The 16,943-nt window shown below is 46.0% G+C and overlaps 1 protein-coding gene across 8 annotated transcripts in view; it reads left to right on the top strand.

Annotated features, from left to right (window-relative positions):
- LZTS3 (leucine zipper tumor suppressor family member 3) overlaps positions 1-16,943 on the top strand; it is a 157,367-nt gene that overhangs the window by 73,358 nt on the left and 67,066 nt on the right. For 4 of the 8 annotated variants that reach the window (XM_034771577.1, XM_034771574.1, XM_034771575.1 and 1 more), the window contains exon 1: positions 16,144-16,581. The exons of 3 other annotated variants lie outside the window; for them this stretch is intronic. The gene's annotated coding sequence lies outside the window, so the exon portion shown is untranslated. Of the gene's footprint in view, positions 1-16,140; positions 16,582-16,943 lie in introns of those variants that run through there. One more of the 8 variants, XM_034771576.1, reaches the window with a different exon arrangement.

Raw genomic sequence — 16,943 nt, 5'->3', positions numbered from 1 at the left:
CCTGCCCGCACCTGTGTTGGGCAGGGCTGTGAAGAGATGCAATTCCAGACGGACCTCTCTTGTCTACTTAGATAGTGACGGCCCCTGGCCTGAAGATCTTACTTTCAATGAGTCTGTGTTTGAGGGGATCTTCCTGGTTCTAATGGGTTTGAAAAACATGTTCACTTTAAACAAAGGATCTTTGATAGAGGTGGGGGGAAGGGGCCCTTGCAACTCCAAGAATTTTTCTGTTGAACATTTACTACCCAAAGCTTTTAAGGAAGGAATGCTCGTGAGTAGTTAGACTTGAAGCCTGGGAATTGGGACACTTGGGGTCTCATCTGTACTACAGACTTGCTGTGTGTTCTTGAGCAAGCACTTAACCTCTGTCTGCATTAGGGCTTTTCTGCATGGAGAAAAAGCCCAGAATAGCAAGTGCTGTATAGTTACTCTGCACTAGGCACTAGCCCCCATGTGGACACTCTTTTTCTGCTCTGAGTGCCTTTGGAAGTCCATTAACCTAAACCACACAAAGGCATTCAGTGTGAAAGGAAGTGTCTGCGCGGAGAGTTAGTACAGACTAGCTATTCACACGCTAGCTACTTTGCAATAGCTTTCCCATGACTTCCCTGTGTAGACAAGCCCTTAGGTTCTCTGAGTAAAATCCTGGCCCCTTGAAATCAGGACAGAACTCGTATTGGCTTCAGTGGGGCCAGGAACCAGTCTGTAAAATACAGAAAATAATGCCCTCCCAGTTGTGCAGCTGTAATCCTTATTGTTTGTGATGTGCTTTGAGATCCTTAGAGGAAGGGGTCCTTTGTATGTGTAAAGTCCTGTTATTAGAGCTGCTCACAAAATGGTAAGTATTTTCTGCAAAAAAAAAAAAAAAATGAAAAGAAAGTTTGGGTATTCTCTAAGTTTTTAGTGGTTTTATTAAAAAAATAAAATTTTTGCTTTCTAAAACGTAACTTTTTGTTTGTTTGTTTTCAGGGTTTTATTAATTTTGAAAACTTTTTTCCAGTTTGTCATTGAAAAGGTGGCTTTTCTTTTGAAAAAATTTCTGCCGAAACATTTCATGCAGCTCTAGTTACTCTGACCCAAAGCGGTTGTATCTCTCTCCTGTGGCAGCCAGTTCTGGGTATTCCTTGAACAGAGAAAGGAATCTGTTTTTAAGATGCATGTACTATTTTTCCTTCCGTCCAAAGCTGCAAACCTGCACTTAAACCTGTTCTGCACTATTAAATAAATCACACCCTAACTATTCGGATTGAAACTCACCCCCTTCCCTGCATATGAATGTAGTGGTAATGCTCTTAAGAATGGCTTCTACTCCCCACTCATATGTGGTTCAGAAAGGGTTTGTTGCCTTAGTTTGAACAGACCGAGAATGGGCATAGAAGGAGGCAAACTCTGTCTTACTCTCTGTAGTGTCATGGTGATTTCACCCCATAGAGTGTGATCAGTGTGGGTGGCGCCATACTGCATTTCATGGTGCAAGACAGCATGTTGTCTAGAGCATTGATGCTGAGGGAAAAGAGATGGGATTTCTCTTGGCCTCAGTCTGTATCTCTGCTAACGTGGTTCTAAAAATGTCCCACCTTCTTCCAGGATCATAACTTGGAGGGATTCAATTCAGGTTCTCACACCACAGCCATTACCCCCATGGTATCTGAGAACTTGATTGTTAGACTCTGCATCCAGTTCCTCCTCCAGAGCCGTTTTCTATCTATCTGTCCACCCATCCCATGCTCATCACAATAGCATCTGAATACCTCACCATGGTATCTGAGCACCAATACGTGTTGACATGTATCCCTTTATTTCTCCCTCCCAGTGGGGCTTTTAGTCTTAAGGATCAGAATTTCTTTAATGAATTCCCAGGTAGGAAAGAATGTCTCACCTTTCTGAGAACCATGAGGCTGCAGATAAAGTAAATGTAACAGCTTGTAAGAGTGCCCATGAGAGCAATTTAGAGCCTTGCTTACCTGCCTGGGCATGGAATGCCCTGAGAGAACTTGCTGTGTCTTTGCTGGAGTGAGATCTTACTCCTGTAAACATGTCTGATTTGGGAATGTCCCTCTGGATGTGGTGAACAGTCCGGTATAATGATCAAAACAGGAGGATGCACAAATCAGTCTGATATACAAGGGTTAAACTGGCTATCCCAAAATGTTTTCCAGAACTCTAGAACAATAGAGTTGCATTGTGCTACTCTGATACAGATAACAGTTGGAATGCATCATGTTGCAAGATGGTACCAGAAAAGCGTCAGGGCTAAAGCCTGGTTGGAAAACATGCAGAGGCCAAGGCTATACTATAACTCGGGACTACACGTATAACCAGATGCCCTGACGTGGCTTGTCTTTGTAGCATAGCTCAATTCAGATAAGCACTCAAAAGGTTGGACGCTTGTCAGAGGCTTTGCCAAACCTCTTGAGTTTGCAAAATTGGGCAGAATGTCTTGTGATATTTCTGGCTGGGCTGGAAGCAGAGTAAGGGAAGTTTGTCTCCTGGTGTTCTGACACCGCTGCTTCTCCCAGTCAGAGCCAGGAAGAGCAGTGGGCATGAGAGTGAGAAATGCTTCTTTTTTGGAGGGAGCCAGGGGGATTAGAAATCATAAGCTCTTTGGGGCAGGGACTGTCTTTGTTCTACATATGGACAGCACCTAGCACAATAGGTCCATGTGGTCCATGACGGGGGTTCCTAGGCACTACTTCAATACAAATAGTAATGCTAACCATAATTCTCAGCCTCTCCCCAAAGAGGCTCAGCTGATGTGTTGGGTGAAGGTGCTTGGGTGACATGGTGGGAGTGTGGTTTAACTGTCTAGGTCAAAAAGAAAGTGGGGAATTGGTTCTTATTTAATCCAGATTGAGGCCCTGATACAAACCCACATTGAAGTCAATGGCACGAGTCAAATACTTACAGTTTAGCATGAGTTTGAGTGTGTCTCTGGGTAAGGGCCTGAGCACACAGCACCTTCCAGGATCGAGCCTGTCGGGACAGCAGAAACGCAGAGACTACTTAGCCTCGTTCTTTGATTGGCTGTGAGCAGAGGTAAAAGTAAGCCGGTACGGTACGGCGTACTGGCAAGAGACGGTACACAGCTGACTGTACTGGCAGGGGGCAGCTTCCCCAGGCCGGCTATTTAAAGGGCCTGGGGCTCCCCACAGCAGCTGGAGCCCCGGGCCCTTTAAATCACCATCAGAGCCCCGCAGCTGGAGCCCCAGGATTTAAAGGCCCCGCCTCTTTCAGTTGAGGCCCCGCCCCCTTCTGGTTGAGGCCCCACCCCCCTGCTCAGGATTCTGGCGTACCGGTAAATCCTTTGTTACTTTCACCCCTGGCTGTGGCCTCATTCTCCTGTAGCACGGAGACAATTTCCCCTTGGCACTGAAGAGCAACAAGCACAGTTACTGTCATTCAAGCAGCATATTGGTGTGTGTTTATTTTCCTCCTTGCTGAGGCTGTGTCTATACTGTGACCTGCAGCGGCAGCACTGCAGCTACGCCGCTGCGGTGCCATAGCGTGGGCATTTCCTGCGCCCATGCAAGGGTTTGCCTTCGATGCCGTTAGTCCACCTCCCCGAGCTGGGTTCTCTTCCATCGACCTAGCCACACCTACACCAAGGGCTAGGTTAGCCTAACTACACTGTTCAGATGTGTAAACTTTTTTCACATCCCTGAATAACGTGAATAGTTCGGTCTCAGTTAAGTGTAGACTAGGCCTTAGGTGAATGACCTAATGGGCTGGGGATGAGGCAAAAGCCTCTCTCATTAAGGGGCTTCTGGGAACTGATATGTTTGGAATTCCAGCTTATGCTCTTCCCAACCAATCATCACGTAAACAAGGCCCGGTGAGGTGAGGGACCTGAGGGCATCTCAGGAGGAACAGTACCAGCAAGTTGTATTTAAAAACAATGACCTTGTATAATTAAAACCTCTTCACTGCAGAGAGCTTTTATTTATATTTCATAGCAACGTGAAGGCAGCATTATGAATGCCTAAGAGCTGTCACAGCTTTGCCCTTTGGCTGTCACTTCTTGCTAGCTAGCATCTCTGCTCCACAAGTTCAAATCCATCATCATGTCCTTGCTTAGATGAAAGAATCCTCTTCCGAAACCTAGTTTCGGGTCTGGGGTTGCCTTTGCTGAAACTGGGAATATGTTGCCAGTAGTGCAAATTGACCTTCCAGGAAAAGAACGAGATGGAGAGTGGGGGACGGTGCTTTTTAATCTTAACTCGCTGAGTCTGGAACCGTTTGACCTAAAAAAATCCCACCCACTCCACAAGGTTTCTCGTGAATGGGAAGCAGGGTCTGAATGAGCACAGTCAGTGCAACTATGGGAAAGGGTATATCAATCAAGCGATCAAAGACTTGCTTAGAAACGTGCTGCTGGGAACGCTCAAAACTCTTCCTCTCAGAGGTCAAAAGTTTGTGTCTTTCAACCATGTGGGCATGGAGCCTGTAGAAAAGGGTTTTCCCCTGCTGTCTTCTGTGTTCTCTGAAGCATCTTCCTCTGACTTATTTATAGATGGAGAGCACTACGACACGATGGAACTCCTGAGGAGAGAAATGAGTGTGTTCCTAAAGCAGCTGTAACGTTGGGTAGCTGCTACACCTATTTATTAAATGCTGTCACAATTAAGCCTTGAAAGCTTTGAAATCATGTTTATTGAAGGAATGGATACTTTGCACTTCCATAATACCTTTTATCTGAGGATCTCAGAGCGCTTCAGAAAGCCACACAATGCCCCATGGGTTTGAATAGGTAAGGAACCTACAGGAGAATTACTTCACCTATCACTGAAATGCAACTGCCTCTGAGGCGGAATGTCAGCTGTTTGACAGCGAACAGCAACAGCATGTGCACATGTAAGCATTCTGCTCATGTGATCAAGGTTTTAGAGTTTCCACATATTCCAGCAATATATGGAATAATCATTTCTTTTAAAATTTCGTGCTCCTAAAGTCTAAGGACTAAATTCCTAAATTCCATGGCCAGAAGGGACCATTGTGATCATCTAGTCTGACTTCCTCTATAAAACAAGCCATCGAACATCCCCAAAATAATTCCTAGAGCAGATTTTCTAGAAAAACATCCAATCTGGATTTAAAAATTGTTGGTGATGGAGAATCCACCACTATCCTTTGTAAATTGTTCCAAAACTTAACTACGCTCACTGTCAAAAATGTACGCCTTAGTTTCAGTCTGAATTTGTCTAGCTCCAACTCCCAGCCATTGGATTGGGTTCTACCTTTCTCTGCTAGACCGGAGAGCCCATTTTTAAATATTTGTTCCCCATGGAGGTACTTATATACTGTAATCAATCACTCCTTAACCTTCTCTTTAAGGTAAATGGTTTGAGCTCCTTGAGTCTATCACTATAAGGCATGTTTTCTAATCCTTTAATCATTCTTGTGGCTCTTCTCTGAACCCTCTTTAATGTATCAACATCCTTTAGGTGAACCTAATTGAATGTAATTTACACCTTTCTTCTGCCCCTTTGGGTATATATTGCATCACCTTAAATTCATTTAGACTCCCGTAGATTTCCTTAAACTTACCCCCACTTACCAATGTGCAACTTACACCCCACTACTTATTATTATTACAATAGCGCTATCGTAATAATACTGTTGCCTTACCAGGTGCTTTCCTTGATTTGTAGTATTCATGCTGATAGGAAATGCATTTGAGAGCACAATGCTATGTGAGCTGTGTAAGATTGGTTCTCTAGATTTGTTCCTCTTCAAGGTCAGAAATGGACTAGTTAATATATTCCTAGGAGGCAGGGAGCCCCCAGAGGGTAGTCAGATAATACAGCCACCATAACACTTTCAGCAGGAGGTACCTGGTTTTGGCAAAAGAGACTGCAGTGAGCCCAAACCTGACTCCCTTGTGATGAAATTGCAAGATCCCATTTTGCTAAGCCTTCTCCCTGTACCAAAAGCCTTCCAGGGGCCAGTGCATGATGGAGGACACTGAGGGACAGGCTGGAGAGCAAGGAGAGAGAGAGAGAGAGAAGATGTAGGGGGAGGGGAGAGTAACATTCTGGAATTGTGTAGAGGCAGAGAGATAAGAGCACCTGGGGATGTGCTTAGTGTTAATTAGCCGTGTTTAGTGCTTAGATACGATGGTAATAGGTGCCTTAGAGATACCTGAGAGAGAGAGAGCAGCATTTTTCTAGCTAATCTGCATAAATCAAGACCTCCCGATTTTATTTGGTCCATCACAGGAATCCTTTCACTCACCACTGAAAAGCAGCCATACCGGAGGGCACAATACAGCAGGGCAAACTGTCAAATCTGCTCCAGCCCCCTTGTGTTGCTCAAAACTGTGGGAAGTCCTCAATTGGTGTAGAACCAACATAGCCTGCTCCAGGGCCCACCCCTGAGCCCAGCATGGGAGGTCTGCTAGGGGCTGGAGAAATACAGTGCTTCAATAGTTCTCAGCTGGTGGGTGGACCAGGGTAGTTTAGAGAAGCCCTCAGGGTGCTTTAAACTACACTGAGAATGAGCCACCCAGGGAGCTGCAGCTGACTCCCTTGCAGTCCCTCGCCACCCACCGCAGCAGAGAAGAAGCGAGGGCAGTATCTAGTTAACAGTATAACACCAACATTACCCAAGAGGTTAGGAAAGGGAGCGAGGAAAGAAGAGTGCCATGCCCAGGTGAGGTTGCAGAGGGATTTGGCAGAACGTAGTTCCCCTCACTGGGATTTGGCTCGGACACTGGAGTTCACACACCTCTTTGATACAAGTGCCATCGCCACAGGTGTTCTGAACTTGAGGTATAAAACCCATCTTGCACAAATAACAAATGTGCCTTATACTTGCTGTAACAGCAGAAGCCCTGGCTGGGATGATTTAGTTGGGGTTGGTCCTGCTTTGAGCAGGGGATTGGACTAGATGACCTCCTGAGGTCTCTTCCAACCCTAATCTGCTATGATTCTAAGCAAAAACTGTTAGTATTTTTACTCCCAGGAGTACCATAGATCCAGGACATGTCTCCACCTTTGTGTACTAACGTTTGGATGGCAGTTATATCCAACAAGAGACATTGATGGTATGACTCTGAAAACAATGGGGCTGTAATGGAAAGTAGGCGGTGGGGAAATAACCTAATAAAGGGTTTACTAGTTAGTCACAAAAAGAGATGAAGAAAACTGCCAAGAGATGCATGAAAGTGCATAGTGCATCTTTGGTAGAAATACATCTTAAAGAGTTTGCAACATAGCAGACACACACTGTATTCGGGTTATCGTGTGCACAAAGTCGCTTTCAGTTCATACACAGAGTTGCCGCATGTCTATCCTGCTGGACGAAGCCAGCACAGCACTATGTCTTTCGTGCAGGTTAGAGAAGAGACAGGACTCAGTTGAAATGAACATAAAAGATTCTTTATTGAAGTGACTGGACACAGATCCTTTGGTCCTTTCTGGCTCGCTTGCTCCCTGACTGTCATGGGATACATGCTGCTGTCTAGTGTCTCCTTGAATTCTGGCCTGGCTTTAGCTCTGAGGAAAGGGTCTGATGACTCCACTTCAGCCACTTTTGCATTGTGACTTCTTGGTGTTGTCGGTATGCCATGATACAGCCTTTGTGACATCTCCGGCATCCATGAGTGAGGCCAGAACTTGCCATTACACTAGGCGCTGCTCTTTGGCACATCTCTAGCAGAGAGGGACTATTTTTATTAGGTCGTGTTTTATTCAGGAAGATAAATTGGGCCCAAAATTGACCCTGGATTCACCTCTACAAATAAATATAGAGAAGTAAAAGTGTCCCATTTGCTGTCTCCCAGGAGAGTTGCTGCTGTTGCTACCAGCCTTAGCAGGGTAGTTTGTAAACAGCTTTACTCCACCACATGCAGGTTATCGGTCAGTACCATGTGGCAATAAATGATGGGCCTTCCATCAGCCCTTTGGGTAACGATTTATGTATGAATTCATTGTCTGGCTGTATAGGTCCTGCGAGGGCATGTGCAGCAGAGTGAGGGGAGGTATTGAAGTACCTACACACAGCAGGAATATGGGGATGCCTGTGTGTCATAAAACTGTTGCACTATCAGAGCCATTGAAAAGAAGGTGAATGAGACATCACTAGACCAAATAACAGGAATATCCCAAACACAAGACCGGGTAGTAATGGGGGACTTTAACACCTGTCGGAAAAGCAACATGGCAAAACACGCAATGTCCAATAAGTTCTTGGAATGCCTTGGGGACAACTTTTTGTTTCAGAGCGTGGCACAATTAACCAGGGGGCAGCCATTTTAGACTTGAGTCTGACCAACAGGGAGGAATTGGTTGTGAATCTAAAGGTTGAAGGCGAAAGTGATCATGAAATACAGATTCCATGATTCCAAGGAAAAGGGGTCAGAGTAGCAGAATAAGGACAATGGACTTCAGAAAAGCAGACTCCGAGGAGTGGTAGGTAAGGTCCCAGGGGAAGAAAATCTAAGGGAAAAAAGAGAGCTGGCAGCTTCTCGGAGATAATATTAAAGGCACAACAGCAAACTAGCCTGATGTGAAGAAAAGCTAGGAAGAATAGAAAGAGGCCACTGTGGCTCCATTCAGAGCTTGTTAATGACCTGAAAATCAAAAAGGAAAATGGAAGAATAGAGAAATTGTGAAGGGTGATGTAGTAGTTCCGGGGTGGGGCTCGTCCCTTCCTGGGGCGCCTGGAAGCCAGGCCGCCCCGCTACAAAGCGAATAACAGTTCGGGCCCCGACCTTCGGGTAGGGGCTAAGCACACAATTGATAGTTCAGAGCTCAACCTTTGTGCAGGGACTGAGCACACAAGTAACAGTCCAGAACTCAGGCCCTTATGCAGGGACTGAGCACACAGTTGACAGTTCAGAGCCCAGGCCCTTATGCAGGGACTGAGCAGACAATTAACAGCTCCGGCCCTGGGTCAGGGCAGGGCAGCAAACCAATAGTCAGTCAGTGGCCCAGGCCTTGTAGCAGGGGCTGGGTCAGTTTGGGTTAGCCCAGGCCCTAGGTCAGGGCGGGGCAGCAAATCAATAGTCAGTCAGGGGCCCAGGCCCCTTGGACAGGGAGGAGGAGAGACTGCCACCCGGCGTGGGGTGGCAGGGGGGAACACAAGCCCACCCACTCCACTGTGTTCCAGCCCGGGGCCCTATCCGCAGCAGTCCGTCTGCCGCGCAGTCAGTGGGGATCCTGACCGCAACACACTGACATGGGTTCGGGGTCTGCTATCCCCGGGCCACTTCCCATCTCCTCCTCCATGGGTACCTGCTCCTCCTGAGTTCCGTCTGCTGGGTCACAGATCATGGGCTCCTCCGGGCCCCGAGCACCAGGTAGGTCTGTCGCTCCCTCTGGGCCCTCGGCGGGGGGAGGCTCAGGCCGCTCCTTGGGGTACTGGGCTCTCGGCAGGCTCGGCCAGTCCTCCTCAGGATACCGGGCTCTCGGCAGGCTCAGGTCCACGGGAGCTCGGGCACCAGCGTCTGTCCTCTCCCGCTGCCGGCCACATACTGAGCGCTGTGGCCTGGCCTTTATACTTCCTGTCCCGCCCCTTGACTTCCGGGGGGCGGGGACAGGCCGCAGTGGCTCCGCCCACTCTGGCGGCTGTTCTGGCTCATCGCTTCCTGGGGCGCCTGGAAGCCAGGCCGCCCCGCTACAGGTGAGTACGAAAGAACAGCGCAAGCACGTAGGAATAGCATCAGAAAGGCTAGGGCATAAAATGAGTTACACCCAGCCTGGGACATAAAAGGTAATAAAAAGACGTTTTATAAATACATTCAGAGCAAGAGAAAGACACAGGAAAGTGTAGGTCCATTACTTAGCAGGGAAGGACCACTAATAATGGACGACATCAAGAAGGCTGAGATGCTTAAAGCCTGTTTTGCCTCTGTGTTCACTAAAAAGATAAATTGTGACCAGATACTTAACACAATCAATATTAACAATGAGGGGAAGGAACGGAAGCTGAAATTGGGAAAGAACAGGTGCAAGAATATTTAGATAAGTTAGATAAGCAGAGACTCATCAAGCCCTGGGAGCACTACCCCTTCCTGCTTCTCCACGTGGGCACCAATGATACTGCCAAGGATGACCTTGAGTGGATCACTGCAGACTACGTGGCTCTGGGAAGAAGGATAAAGGAATTTGAGGTGCAAGTGGTGTTCTCATCCATTCTCCCTGTGGAAGGAAAAGGCCCGGGTAGAGACCGTCGAATCATGGAAGTCAACAAATGGCTACGCAGGTGGTGTCAGAGAGAAGGCTTTGAATTCTTTGACTATGGGATGGTGTTCCAAGAAGAAAGATTGCTAGGCAGAGAAAGGCTCTACCTAACAAAGAGAGGGAAGAGCATCTTCGCAGGCAGGCTGGCTAATCTAGTGAGGAGGGCTTGAATATAGGTTCACCAGGGGAAGGAGACCAAAGCCCAGAGGTAAGTGGGGAAGTGGGATATACCAGGAGGAAGCACGAGCAGGAAAGCGCAAGAGAGGAGGACTCCTGCCTCATACTGTGAAAATGAGATGATCAGCGAGTTATCTTAAGTGCCTATACACAAATGCAAGAAGCCTGGGAAACAAGCAGGGAGAACTGGAAGTCCTGGCACAGTCAGGGAACTATGATGTGATTGGAATAACAGAGACTTGGTGGGATAACTCACATGACTGGAGTACTGTCATGGATGGATATAAACTGTTCAGGAAGGACAGGCAGGGTAGAAAAGGTGGGGGAGTTGCATTGTATGTAAGAGAGCAGTATGACTGCTCAGAGCTCCAGTATGAAACTGCAGAAAGACCTGAGAGTCTCTGGATTAAGTTTAGAAGTGTGAGCAACAAGGGTGATGTCGTGGTGGGAGTCTGCTATAGACCACCAGACCAGGGGGATGAGGTGGACGAGGCTTTTTTCAAGAAACTAACAGAAGTTGCTAGATCACAGGCCCTGGTTCTCATGGGGGATTTCAATCACCCAATATCTGCTGGGAGAGCAATACAGCAGTGCACAGACAATTCAGGAAGTTTTTGGAATGTGTAGAGGACTATTTCCTGGTGCAGGTGCTGGAGGAACCAACTAGGGGCAGAGCTCTTCTCAACCTGCTGCTCACAAGAATTAGTAGGGGAAGCAAAAGTGGATGGGAACCTGGGAGGCAGTGACCATGAGATGGTCGAGTTCAGGATCCTGACACAAGGAAGAAAGGAGAGCAGCAGAATACAGACCCTGGACTTCAGAAAAGCAGACTTTGACTCCCTCGGGGAACAGATGGGCAGGATCCCCTGGGAGAATAACATGAGGGGAAAAGGAGTCCAGGAGAGCTGGCTGTATTTTAAAGAATCCTTATTGAGGTTGCAGGAACAAACCATCCTGATGTGTAGAAAGAATAGTAAATATGGCAGGTGACCAGCTTGGCTTAACAGTGAAATCCTTGCTGATCTTAAACACAAAAAAGAAGCTTACAAGAAGTGGAAGACTGGACAAATGACCAGGGAGGAGTATAAAAATATTGCTCAGACATGCAGGAGTGAAATCAGGAAGGCCAAATCACACTTGGAGTTGCAGCTAGCAAGGGATGTTAAGAGTAACAAGAAGGGTTTCTACAGGTATGTTAGCAACAAGAAGAAGGTCAGGGAAAGTGTGGGCCCCTTACTGAATGGGGGAGGCAACCTAGTGACAGAGGATGTGAAAAAAGCTAATGTACTCAATGCTTTTTTTGCCTCTGTCTTCACGAGCAAGGTCAGCTCCCAGACTGCTGCACTGGGCAGCACAGTATGGGGAGGAGGTGACCAGCCCTCTGTGGAGAAGGAAGCGGTTCAGGACTATTTAGAAAAGCTGGACGAGCACAAGTCCATGGGGCCAGATGCGCTGCGTCCAAGGGTGCTAAAGGAGTTGGCGGATGTGATTGCAGAGCCATTGGCCATTATCTTTGAAAACTCATGGCGATCAGGCGACGTCCCGGATGACTGGGAAAAGGCTAATGTAGTGCCTGTCTTTAAAAAAGGGAAGAAGGAGGATCCGGGGAACTACAGGCCAGTCATCCTCACCTCAGTCCCTGGAAAAATCATGGAGCAGGTCCTCAAGGAATCACTTTTGAAGCACTTAGAGGGGAGGAAAGAGATCAGGAACAGTCAGCATGGATTCACCAAGGGCAAGCCATGCCTGACTAACCTAATTGCCTTCTATGATGAGATAACTGGCTCTGTGGAGTAGGGGAAAGCAGTGGACATGTTATTCCTTGACTTTAGCAAAGCTTTTGATACAGTCTCCCACAGTATTCTTGCCAGCAAGTTAAAGAAGTATGGGCTGGATGAATGGACTATAAAGTGGATAGAAAGCTGACTAGATCGTCTGGCTCAACGGGTAGTGATCAATGGCTCCATGTCTAGGGGCACTCCGCTTGATACCAGCTGCCAATAAGGGTCAGTCCTGGGGCTGGTTTTGTTCAATATCTTCATTAGTGATCTCAAGGATGGCGTGGATTGCACCCTGAGCAAGTTTGCAGATGACACTAAACTGGGAGGAGTGGTAGATATGCTGGAGGGTAGGGATAGTATACAAAGAGACCTAGACAAATTAGAGGATTGGGCCAAAAGAAATCTGATGAGGTTCAACAAGGACCAGTGCAGAGTCCTGCACTTAGGAAGGAAGAATCCCATGCACTGTTACAGACTAGGGACTGAGTGGCTAGGCAGCGGTTCTGCAGAAAAGGACCTAGGGGTTATGGTGGACGAGAAGCTGGATGTGAGTCAACAGTGTGCCCTTGTTGCCAAGAAGGCTAACGGCATTTTGGGCTGTATCAGTAGGGGCATTGCCAGCAGATCAAGGAACGTGGTCTCAAGTTGCAGTGTGGGAGGTTTAGGTTGGATATTAGGAAAAACTTTTTCACTAGGAGGGTGGTGAAGCACTGCAATGGATTACCTAGGGAGGTGGTGGAATCTCCTCCCTTAGAGGTTTTTAAGGTCAGACTTGACAAAGCCCTGGCTGGGATGATTTAGTTGGGGATTGGTCCTGTTTTGAGCAGGGGGTTGGACTAGATGACCTCCTGAGGTCCCTTCCCTGATATTCTATTATTCTATGTATTCAAATTGGCACGGCCTGATGAAATGCACCCTGAGGTACTTAAAGAAGCAGCTGAAATGATCTCGGAACCGTTAGCTATTATCGTCAAGAACTCATGGAGGATGGGTGAGGTCCCAGATGACTGGAGAAAGGTACTATGTTTGCCCATCTTTAAAAAGCAGAAGAAAAGAGGACCCGAGGAATTATAGCACAGTCAGATGCAGGATGCTGGAACAATTTGTATAGTGGGGGTGACGAGAGCCTTTGAACCAAACTGCAAACCCTGTATATAATGGAAACCACTTCAAGCCACGGGGCGTGGCAGCACCCTTAGTTCCAGCACCTATAGTCAGATGACCTTCTATACCTGAAAAGATACTGGAACAAATTAATCAATCAATTTGTAAGCACCTAGATGATAATAGGGTTATAAATAATAGTAAAGATGGATTTGTCAAGAACAAATCATGCCACACTAACCTAGTTGCTGACCGAGTGGATGGGGAGGAAGCTATAGATGTGATATATTTTGATTTTAATAAAGCTTTGGACACAGTCCCATATGACTTGCTCATAAGCAAGCTAGGGAAATGTGGCCTTGATGAAATTACTGTAAGATGGGTGCACAACTGGTTGCAAAATCCTACTCAGAGTTGTCATCAATGGTTTGTTGCCAAACTGGGAAGACCTATGTAGTGGGGCCCCACAGGGGTCTGTCTTGAGTCCAGTACTAGTCAATATTTTCATTAATGACTTGGATAATGGAATGGATAGTACACTTTATAAAATGTGTGGATCCCCACAAGTTAGGAGGGATTGCTAGCACTTTCATAGAATATCACAGAATATCAGGGTTGGAAGGGACCTCAGGAGGTCATCTAGTCCAACCTTCCTTTGGAGGACAAGATTAGAGTTCAAAATGACCTTGACAAATTGGAGACATTTTGGTCTGAAATCAACAAGATTTAATTCAGTAATGACGAATGCAATGTACTACACTTAAGAAAAATGCAAATGCACAACTACAAAATGGGAATAACTAGGTAGGCAGTAGCACTGCCAAAAAGGACCTGGGGGTTTTTGTGGATCACAAATTTAATACGAGTCAACACTGTGATGCATATTAACAGGAATGTCATATGTCAAACACAGGAAGTAATTGTCCCGCTCTGCTTGGAACTGGTGAGGCCTCAGCCGGAGTACTTTGTCCAGTTCTCGGCATCATGCTTTAGGAAAGATGTAGAGAAATTGGGGAGAGTCCAGAGGAGAGCAACAAAAATGATAAAAGGTTTAGAAAACCTCACCTATGAAGAAAGGTTAAGAAAAACAACCTGAGCATATTTAGACTTGAGAAAAGAAGACTATGTGGGGACCTGATAAGCTTGTTATAAAGAGGACGGTGATCCATTGTTGTCTGTGTTCACTGAAGGTAGGGTAAGAAGTAATCATCTTAACCTGAAGTAGAGATTTAGGTTAGATATTAGGGGGAAAAAATCTAACTTTAAGGAAAGTGAGGCTTCTGAGGAAGGTTGTGGAATCCCCATCATTGGAGATTTTTAAGAACAGGTTAGACAAACACCGGTCAGGGATGGTCTAGGTTTACTTGATCCTGCCTCAGCACAGGGGGATGGACTAGATGACTTCGTGGAGTCCTTTCCAGCTCTACATTTCTATGATCAGTGTTTCTGTCATTGCAAATGGTCCTACAGTGGAAGATGCTGTTTTCCATCTATTCTGTGTTCTTTCAGTGATGGTCTCTGTCTTCTCCCTCCATCTTTGATCATCTCGAGGGGTTCCAGAAGAGAACCCCGTGTTTTAAACATTCTTAGCCAGCTGCAATCAAAGATGACCAGTCTGGGGGCGGGCGGGAGTTTGTTTTGGGAGGGGGGTTATTTTATTTTATTTTATTTTTTATTTTTTGCTTCAAGGGTTGCCCAGTCACTTCCAGCTAAAACAAACCTTCTTGTGATTGGTGGAGGAAATCCCAGCACTTTGACAGTTACCACCCGTTTGCACATTCTTTATGCCTGCCTAAAGGAAGAGCTATCACTAGCCCTACATTTGCCCACAAACTGAGCAAATGGTCAATATAGCTAGTGGTCAATATAAATTAGGATAAGTTCCAGTTTTCATTTGAACTCTTTTTTTTTTTTCCCCCTCCCCCAGTTGTTCATAACTTTCTCAAAATTCCGTGTTGGGTTGAATTGTTGTATACTTGGTCTATGCCCAAAGGTTGGGATTTTTTTTCAAGGTAATAAGTTTGAGCTAAATTGATGGAGCTGTTTTCAGTTATTTGAGTATGAGGAAAATCTATGATTCCTCAAATATCAAACTGGGTTTCATTTGTAGATCTTAGTGAGACTTTTTTTAGATGAAGTCACATTGAAAATAAAATTAGGCAATTTTAAAGTTATGTATGTTTAGTCTGCCTCAAAATCAGAACTTAGAGTAGGTGCCTGCAAACTTTAGTAGGTGCTCAAGTTTGAAAATTGGGGCCCATGAAGATTAGAAAGCTCTTCTGATGATTTTTAAGTGCCTTAATTAATGATCTTTTTAACATAAATGAAAATTTTCTGCCAAACTAAGCAATGGTACTTTTACACTGTCCATTAATGAGTGACCAAAAATCTTTCAGCCATCTTTCATCCTTTCTGGTGGGTCTGCCACTGGAGTATATATGCAGTGTTGTAGCCATGTCGGACCTAGGATATTAGAGAGACATCTTTTATTGGACCAGCTGAAGTATATTTTAACATTGAAGTGTGGAGGGGGAGAAGAGGAGTGGCTTATATGTGGGCGATAGATTGTGTGGGTTTGGGGCCGGTTTTCTGAAAGTGAGTAGTGAGTTTAGGTGCCGGATTTTCAGAGGCTGTGTGTGAGCACTTAAAATCAACCCCCTGTAAGGGGTCTCAGGTTGAGTCCACCAAAAAGTAGGCACCCAAAATCACTCTGTAAAATCTTGGCATTAACTCCTGAGCCAGCCATGGATTAATTCCACAATGATTTTTTTTTTCAAAGCTTGCATCCTGCAAGGAAAGAGTTAATGAAACTTAAGTGCTTGGAGGGAGCAGTTCCCTGGTATTAGCCAATGAGAGGGGACAAAGGTTCAGCTCTGTGCCTGTGCTGAGGTAACAGGTGATTTGTTGTTTACAACATGTAGTTTTGTAGAGTCCCCTCAGGCACCGGGCAGGTAGAGAGGATCTTGCAGCCCTGCCAGGAGAGCATGGGAGGAAAAACCTCTTGATCGCGGAGGTACATGTGCAGCTAGTTTACTTTTGCTGAAAACATTTTCTGCTTTAGTCTCTTAAAGGAAGCGCTGGGTAAGGTGACACTATGGCGCTCCTTTGTTAGAGAGCACGCTTCCCAGGAAGGGTGGAAACAGCAGAGAGCAGCCAGTCTGGACAAGGAGTACAATGCCTTACCGTCCTGTGTCATAAGGGAAGAGCATCTATCCGTCAACTCAGTGGATTGTGTTAACCAGGAGCATTGCTACACTGGGATGGACAGAGAGGAAAGACATACCCCAGGTTTACGACTGTTCTGACCATTTGTGTGGTGAAGGAGTTGGAAAGATTGGGTATGGTATTGTTTTCATTTCCTGCCTAATTATGAAAGGTGTAGAAAACATGACCTGTGAGGGAAGATTGGAAAAACTGGGTTTGTTTAGTCTGGAAAAGAGAAGACTGAGGGGGGACATAACAGTTTTCAAGTACATAAAAAGTTGTTACAAGGAGGAGGGAGAACAATTGTTCTCCTTAACCGTTGAAGATAGGACAAGAAGCAATGGGCTTAAATTGCAGCAAGGGAGATTTAGGTTGAACATTAGGAAAAACTTCCTAACTGTCAGGGCGGTTAAGCACTGGAATAAATTGCCTAGGGAGGTTGTGGAATCTCCATCATTGGAGATTTTTAAGAGCAGGTTGCACAAACACGTGTCAG

Source organism: Trachemys scripta, chromosome 5 (assembly GCF_013100865.1).
Source record: "Trachemys scripta elegans isolate TJP31775 chromosome 5, CAS_Tse_1.0, whole genome shotgun sequence".
Lineage (NCBI taxonomy): Eukaryota > Metazoa > Chordata > Testudines > Emydidae > Trachemys > Trachemys scripta.
This window is presented reverse-complemented; position numbering and strand designations above follow the sequence as displayed.